Source organism: Pelmatolapia mariae, unplaced genomic scaffold (genome assembly GCF_036321145.2).
Source record: "Pelmatolapia mariae isolate MD_Pm_ZW unplaced genomic scaffold, Pm_UMD_F_2 NODE_ptg000539l+_length_59386_cov_1, whole genome shotgun sequence".
Taxonomy (NCBI): domain Eukaryota; kingdom Metazoa; phylum Chordata; class Actinopteri; order Cichliformes; family Cichlidae; genus Pelmatolapia; species Pelmatolapia mariae.
This window is the reverse complement of record NW_027052224.1, coordinates 51,118-59,386: the sequence shown is the minus strand read 5'-3', so window position 1 is coordinate 59,386 and position 8,269 is coordinate 51,118. Positions and strand designations below refer to the sequence as shown.

At 40.9% G+C, this 8,269-nt stretch overlaps 1 protein-coding gene across 2 annotated transcripts in view; it reads left to right on the top strand.

Moving 5' to 3' along the window:
* Nucleotides 1-3,453: 3,453 nt before the first annotated feature.
* LOC134623294 (CYFIP-related Rac1 interactor A) overlaps nucleotides 3,454-8,269 on the top strand; it is a 34,838-nt gene continuing 30,022 nt past the window's right edge. For both annotated transcript variants that reach the window (XM_063468446.1, XM_063468447.1), the window contains exon 1: nucleotides 3,454-3,565. The gene's annotated coding sequence lies outside the window, so the exon portion shown is untranslated. The remainder of the gene's footprint in view (nucleotides 3,566-8,269) is intronic.

The following is an 8,269-nucleotide window of genomic DNA, read 5'->3' as shown; positions in this document are numbered from 1 at the left end:
GACTGACAGCAAATATTCATGAATCACCAGCCATAAAACATGATACTTGAAGCATAAAGCCGCACCGCACCACATATGCACCTATACATTTATTACCTGCAATGCATCACTGATACACATTACAGAGTTCCTCTTTGTGTCCAGATCAGTTGGTAACATGTGCACACGTAGCTGAGTGAGGACTGTAGGGAGCTACTGCCACCCAGAGGTGAACTTTCTTATTATGTTTTGCAGCATTGTCCTGCATGTAGTAAACCTAATAAAGTAATAAAGTATTTGCAACTGGGACTGTGCATGTGTGACCTCCTGACTGACTGACTGTTTGTAGGCTCTACAGTCTTAATCTGTTAGTTATCTGATGCATGTGTGATGCTGCTGAACTTTAACTGCAATGACTACATGCATAAAGATTAAGTATGTACCAAGAATAATGTTGCTGATTTTTCTTTTCTTTTTCTAAACTTTGGTTTGTATTATCCATATTTTATTTCATAAGTACTGAGACTACTTTTTGCTACATTTGCATGCCAGCAAAACCATATGCATTTAATTTGGTGATTTTTAGTCATGAATAAGTTCATAAGTTCTGAAGTAAAGCAGTTAATTAAATAACAAAATTGCAGCAAGTTGATCAAGTTGATCTTCAAAGCCAATTTTTTTTCATGATTTGAATATTTATATTATTTGCTGTGTACATGCTCTTTTATACACTCGTAGTCCATCTGTAACTGTGTATTTCCTAATTAAAGAATGCAATTATTAATGCAATGAATTTAAATGCGCTCAGTATTCATTCACTCTTGTCTGTTATAAATCTTACAGTGAGTAATTAGTCACTTTGTGACAGCTTTGCTATTCTAGCATGACATTAATAAAACACCACCAGACCAACTAAATGTAAAGAAGCACAGAACAACTATCATATGATAGAGCGAGCATATGAACCTTGTGAACATGCAAACTCTAGAAGCTGAGATATTACTGGACAGGTGCAGACTACAGTAGAAGTACACATTAGCTTTGAAGTGATACCTTTGAGTAAGTTAATCGAGCATTTGGTCATTATCTGGAAAACTGAGAAAAACAATGCATGATCCAGCTAACCTGATTTGTTTTTGGCTTTATTACTCTGTGACAGATTCAAGTGTTCAGTATGGCACTGATTTTTTTTAATCTTTATCTTTTTTCTTTGTTATAAAGATTCCTGCACATGACACTGCCCACTGCATGCACTCTCAGTACAGATTTAATGCAGAGTGTGACTTTTAAACTGTAGCACTACTTTTACTGCTGCCACCATCATGATAACGTAGCTAGAAATTGCCACAAGGTGGCAGTTTTGGACTTGAACAACCTGAGAAATCTCAGCTTTTAATTTGTTCTCTTTGTGCATACAGCTTTTTACCTTAGGAAGCTGCACTAATACCTTTGGTTAAAGACATAAATAGTCTGGGTGAAGCATAAAGTTAAAGTTAGTTGATCTGAAAAGTCAGCCACAGAAGCTGCTCAACATTTTAGTTTAAGCAAAGGATGGGAAGATCGCACTCGGTCCAATCAGAAACAAGCTAGAGGGTGAAACATACTCTTTAAATGATCAGTAGGAATCTCTTTAGAAAAGGAGCACGATCGTTTCAGTGGCAGACGTTTTCAACAGTTACACACAATGATACAATTGGCTGTGAGTCATGTGGTCCTTTGTCCTGTTTGTGCTGACAGATATGTCTGTTAGAAAAATTTAGACTCATTCAATTATGTTTAAAAGGATGTATTATAATAACAGACTTTCATTAGCATAATATATATTACATTACTATATATTACATCTATATTATATCTATACATAGATACTGGGGCTGGTTCTGCCAGAGGTTTCTTTCTGTTAAAAGGGGCTTTTGCCAAGTGCTTACTCACACTATAAAGCATTTTAAGGCAACTGTCAGTGTGATTTGGCACCAAATTGAATTGAATATTATTGTATTTTCAAGCAATAATAGAAACCATGTCATTAGTTTTTGTTTTGTGCTTTGTCAACAGTTTGTTTAATTACATAAAGTTCAGAAAAACCAACCAGGATGCCTCGCTAATGTGCAAGTAGCAGTCTAATACAAAAGGCAGCATGACGTCTTCTATTAAATTTATCATTATGAACTATATAAGCAAAAATATATTAAATTAATTATGACTTAGTGTACAAATACATATTTCTTATTGCGAGATATGATTTTTTTAAATGTATTCAGTCAATTGCAGTAGCCTCTGCTCTTCCCGAGATTTGAGGTATCGTCTCTGTAATGTTTCTTCCTGTCAGCTTAAGGTAGTGATACTTTCACTTTTCATTATCACTTACCTACTTCCTGCATTATTTTGTGCCCCATTATTGTATAACTCACATGACAGTGTGATTGCTGGGCAGTATAAAATATGCCTCTTTGTTTGTGTCGGTGTGCATAGAGTTACCAGAGGAACTATAACTCCATGAAAAGCAAGCAGTTGTGGTAGAGGAATCATAAAAGTTCACTCTGTGCATTGCTTCAGCCACAGTGCTGAGAACAATAAGCTTTCTCAAAAATCACGTCTCCAGCAGCAGCACAGGCAAGAAAGCATCTGTGAGCTCTATTTGGCCTTGCATTGGAAAGTGTCTGCTTTGATTGTACAGCCTTGACATTGCTAAAGGCTCTGTGTGTGTGTGTGTGTGTGTGTGTGTGTGTGTGTGTGTGTGTGCGCGCGCGCGCGCGTGTGTGTGCGTGTGTCCGTTGATTTGCCTGAACCAAGAAAGTGTCCCTGTTCAAAAAGCAAAGCAATGTTCAAATGTTTCTTGTCCAGCAATGTGAGATCCAATTTGTAAACTATTGCTTGCTTAGATAGATTCCCAACCCAAGAGATAAGTCCTACAAACTCAAAAAGAGCTCAAACTTGCCTTACTTTGGAATTTAACTAATATATTATAATTTAACTAATTATTATCCTTATCTGTGATTGTGCGGTTTATTCTGCCAAATAACTCATTAATGTTCTTCCTAGTTTAATGTCATCAATGTGAAATAAATCAAGAAATCCTTATGAGTCATCAAAAAGCTGACGATTTAATCTGTACATTTCAACACACTGAGAATATGTAAAACAGACAAATCTCATTATGTCGTAGCCTGATTTGTCTGTTTTAAACTTACCTGAATGCATAAACCTTTATGTTTAATGAATGATAAAACATATAAAGCTTATTATGTTTTCATCGTGAACTTTCAGCATGAGACAGAAAAGCTCTGCCAGGCACTGCGGAGGCTAAATACTTTCCCGCATAATCATTGGATATTAAAAAGAAGAAAAGAGTGAATTTAATTGGCTTCTCTCGTACTATCCCTAATATCGACCAATCGAAACGGGAGTGGGCGGGGCTTGAGACTGGACTTTTCTTCATGGCTTTTCTGCTGGCAGAGGGAGGGGTGATGAGAGTGTTGTTTTGTGTTGCCGGGAACACACAGAGCAGCCAAGGTCGTGAAAGTACTGCACACAGCCAGGCTTCGGTGCTGAGCTCCTGTAGACTCCCACACCGAGAGACATACCGGTGAGTTTTGAGGTTTGCTCAACTTTGATTCGTGTTTTGCCGGCCACAAAGATGGCGGGGTCTGTGGGTCAACTTTACTTGGTGTCTTGCCAAAATGTGTACCCCGTACAAATCGGGGACTGTCAAACGAGTTCACATGGAGTAATGGGGAGCAGGCGGAGAAAGCGCCAACTTGCTAGCTAATATTAGCTCCTGAAATGAGTTACGTGGTAGCGTAATTGTTGTACTAAGTCTTATCTGCCCGCGGTTTTGTGCTATTTATATTCCCATATGTTGTGATTTCTTTTCCGAGGTTTACTTGACAGTGGTGCTAGCTTCTAAGCGGTCCGGTTAGCCCACAAACTTAGCTCGGAACTGCTGGAGGCGTTAAATTCGAGCCACACTGCTCTTGTTTTCCCGTTGTTGATTAATAGAAACACGTTGTTTTTGATTTATTTTGATAGCAGATATATGTTAGAACCCGGTTTGGTGAAAAAGTTATAACAGTTTAACAACTATCTCCGTCTGAAATCACTGCTGTGTAGAGACCGCTGCAGACTGATAACAGTGTCCGGTTCATCCTCAGGCAGGTGGTTGGATTAAATGATTTCCTTTCTACTGCTGTAATTTCTGACTGATTGCTGCCTCTTGAACTGGCAGAGGGGGGAAAGGCGGTTATAATATATTTGTGGCCTCAGTTTGCAGCTGATAAAAGTAGCTGTTTGTGTCTCCTGACATGATCTACAATGTGGAGCTCTGCGTCGGCCCTCTGGGTGTTATTCCAGGCTATACTTTATTATTTCCTATTACAACAACAACACACCTCCGCCCCTGGTTCATTCAGCCCAGTACCTCCATCCATTGCAGTGCTGCCATGTAGATGGTGGAATCTAGATTCACTGTGCCTTGCCTGAGGAACTAACCAAACATAGTCCAAGAGCCGGGTGCAAATTTGTTCACAGCCTGCAGCACAGGCAGACTGACAGACTTGTCTCGACTCAGATCTCTAAATTTGAAAACCACCTTGATATGCAAATTTTTCTAGGCAATAAGAGGAATGTGCCCATCAAGGCCTTGGTGTACTGAAATGGCGCTCTTTTGTTCAAGAGGACATACAGCAACAGCTGCACTTCCCAACCGTGCGTGTGTGTGTGTGTGTGTGTGTGTGTGTGTGTGGTGGGGGCATGTGTGAGCAGATTTGTCCTGTTTCAGTCAGTATTCCAGGGAGTAATTTCCTGGGAGTAAGCAGCGTTTCTGGAATGCTGGTTCTGCATGTTAGACAATAGCTGGTGTGAATGAACCTGATCTCACATGAAGGAAGTTGAAATGCTTTGCATGTTATTTGCATGGGCTAGCAGAACTAGTAGTAGTGTTCACTCTGAAACAGTGGAGATGGGCTCGGACACGCAGGACTTTGTGTGCATGTAATTCAACATACACAGAGTCATACATGCTGCAGCATTTAAGCCAGTTCTGTTTGACTTTATTAGACTTTTGGTCCAATAAGAGGTCCTCTGCACTACTGGGAAGGACCTTTGTTAAATATTCTTATGAATGCATAGTGTTCTAGTGACCTCTGGAGCATCAGAGTGATGCATACTGTGTTCTGTACACTGGGTGTGACAAGAGCGAAACTATCTACCTTTGTTTCAACAATGTGGCTAAAGTAACTGATGTATCAGTTTAGATTTCTTTGCCTGTGGTTGCTGTAAACCATTCCACATATTCCAACATTCCCAGCTAAAATGAGAACACGAGCGAAAAATGTGTCAGACTTTAAAAATTAGACATGGCACAATTTGAATGTTGTGTCCGGCACTCTGCTCGCCCATCGTCCTGTCAGAAAGCTGCCAGATATCAGTTGAAAGTCTCGTAGTTCTGCGCTCTCACTGCTCAAGGTTTTCTTTGCAACAGAAAAACAGGATATGGTATCTCACACCCTGTCGAACAGTGGCGTATTTGTACTTTGTGGTTTTTCAACCTGCTGTTGCATTACAGGTTGCCTGAGGGAAGCACATGGTGTAACACTGTGTAACACTTTTACACGTGTAACACTGCTGTACGTCACAGCTTGGGAAGACTTTTTTTTAAATCAGTTCCACTGTGTGGCTCTGAGAGATGCTTTGTAACATGACAATAAAGATGCTTAACTGCTTGAAAAGAAGAGCATGAATGGCCTGTTTCCTATTCCTTTAACAACAAAAAAACAAGCCAGCCCAAACTTGCATGTTAGTTTTAATAAAACATTATCTTTATGTTGAGTGTGAACTGCTGTGATTGCACAGGGGAGCCATTGGTGCCGCCCTGGCAGCCATTCTGGTCCTAGAGTGAAGCAGCAGCTTTACTGAAGAGCGCCACTTTAGCCTGTCATGGGCTGTTTCAAAGGTAATGTGATATTTGCAGTTTTTGCTGCTCTCAGACTTCAAATGAAACTGCTCACAGCAGCAATTTTTGTTTGCCCGAGTCCAGCTATGAATCACAAGTCGCTTTGTGATACGACATGAGAAATCCCAAAGGATTTCCTGCTAGCGCTGCACCGTTGCCAAGTCCAATATCTTGAGGCTTAAGCTGTGCAAGCAGTGGGAAGTCTTGTCGTGTCATTATTTCACCGTCGATGCCAGCCGAGGCCAGCCTGCAGCTCTGCAGTCTGTCTGGCACATTTTATTTATGCATGGCACATTTTGGGCAAAATTATGCTTCTTCTTTCTGTGTTCATTTAGCAGTGTGGGCAGTTACTGATGTATGTGCGGAATGAAAATAGTATATTTGCATAAAGTACGTTAGAGAAGTCAAACATGAGGGCTTTTGGCAGTTATAATAGTTTGAATGTGTACTTCCTTTTAGGATAAGAAAGGATTTGTGTTAGAGTTGTTAAAGTCATGATTTCATTCAGACTGATCAAACTGGCTAAGAGCTCTCCTCCTGTTATCAGCAGCTAGTCATCCAGTTTGCTGTGGACCATCCGCCACTGCTGACTCAGCCAATGCTGCCATCTGGGCTGGAAGAGAAAACACGACAGATTTCTCCCTGGCTCCAGAGCCTCGGATGCTCAGCTAACAGATTCTGTGTGTTTGTGTAGCTGTTTTCATATATGAGCTGCAGCTTTGAACTTTGTTTAAAAAGACATTTCCAGCAAAGGTGCAGAATGTTCGATGCAGTTTGGTAACAAAAGTTACCGTCCAATCCAGACGTGCAAAATGTTTACCTTGATCATTTGAAAAGTGTCAGTGTTACCCCTCAAAGGTGCTCGATGCTTTATTTTTCCAGCATTTTGAGACCTCATAAGTTTAGGGGTACAAGAGTTGTACAAAAGGCGTGTTTGATCCAAGACAATCCACATGTGTGTGGACATCTGCGTGAGAGGTCTGCAGATAATAGCGTAGGGCGTTCGCAGCGAGTGAGTGCTCACGCTCTGCCTCCTGCACACTCTGCTCAGGATGCACCGTCGCATAAACCAACCTGAGTAAGTCCAATAGTGAGAACATGTCTGAGAGATTACATCTGTTGTGGCGTGCTATAAATCAGAAAGGGAAGTCTCCCAAAATGAGTTTTCTGGGATCTAAGTTGCTGTTTGGGGGTGGCCGTGCATGTGGCTGCACTTTTTTTTTTTTTTTTTTTTTTTTTTAAAGCTACAGTATATTTTGTGTTTGGGTAAAATAAACCCCGCTCTGAAAACACAGTGTTGGAAGGCGTGTTTGTTTCCTCTATGCAGATAAAACTGCGATGTTTTTGGGATGTTCTCGGAGGAAAAAATTCCCTCCTATGTTGGAGGATTTGTTGTTTTGCTCAGAATAATTTCCGTTTTTTGTCAGTAATTCTTCTGCTGCTTTTATGTTTTGTTTTTTTATATTAATTAAAATCTGGCTGTGATTAGCAAAGGCCCACCCACCCTTCTGTTTTCAAGGAAGTGAGCTAAAATGCCTTCAGCTGAGGGTTGGCACCAAGGCCCAGCAATAGCTAAAGAAGGACCCTGAGCTGCTCTCGAGTCCAAGAATAAAACTACCTTTGTATGGAAAGCAAAGGTGGCTGAGTATAAGTGGCTGCTTCAGTTTTGGGGCCCTGGTTCTGTGCATGTTTGCTTTCTGTCACACTGCCTCCACCTACTGCAACACCTTAGTAAACCAGAGCCATTCCCAGTGTTATCCATGACACCCGTGCTTTTACTGCAGTGACAACAACAAATGTCTGCTGTTAATTAAGGTGATCATTTCAGCTTTAATTGAGCGCTTACTGAAACAATGAGCCTTTTCAGGCTCTCAGTCTGGCTGAGCAAGATGAATAAATCCTAACTGTTAGGACAGCTTATTCTCTTAAAAGCTTAAAATGTTTTTAAAGCCTAATCCTCCAACATTTAGTGTTCACCGCAAATATTGTTCTTAAGCCTCCTGGTTATGTTACTCTAGTTATTTGTGTGTACTAGACCGTGGCCGTCCTGCCGTAGTTCCTGTTTTACACCGAACTACCCGTCTGTGTGTCTTTTTGTCTGTCTGCGTGTGCGAATACGTGTGTGTACAACTGTTCTGCCTCATGACCCTGCACACTTCCCACTCACGTTTCACTTTTTCTGCTTGCATCCTGTCAGCGTGACAGCAGCTCTCTGGCTGTTTGCTGCAGTTTCGCTGCTCTGCGTCGCGGCTGTTGTTCAGAGCCGTGCTTGTAATGGTCACTTCTGTTTATCTCGCCTGCTCGTGTATTACTGTTAGTAGTAATTTTTTGGTTTGGTGT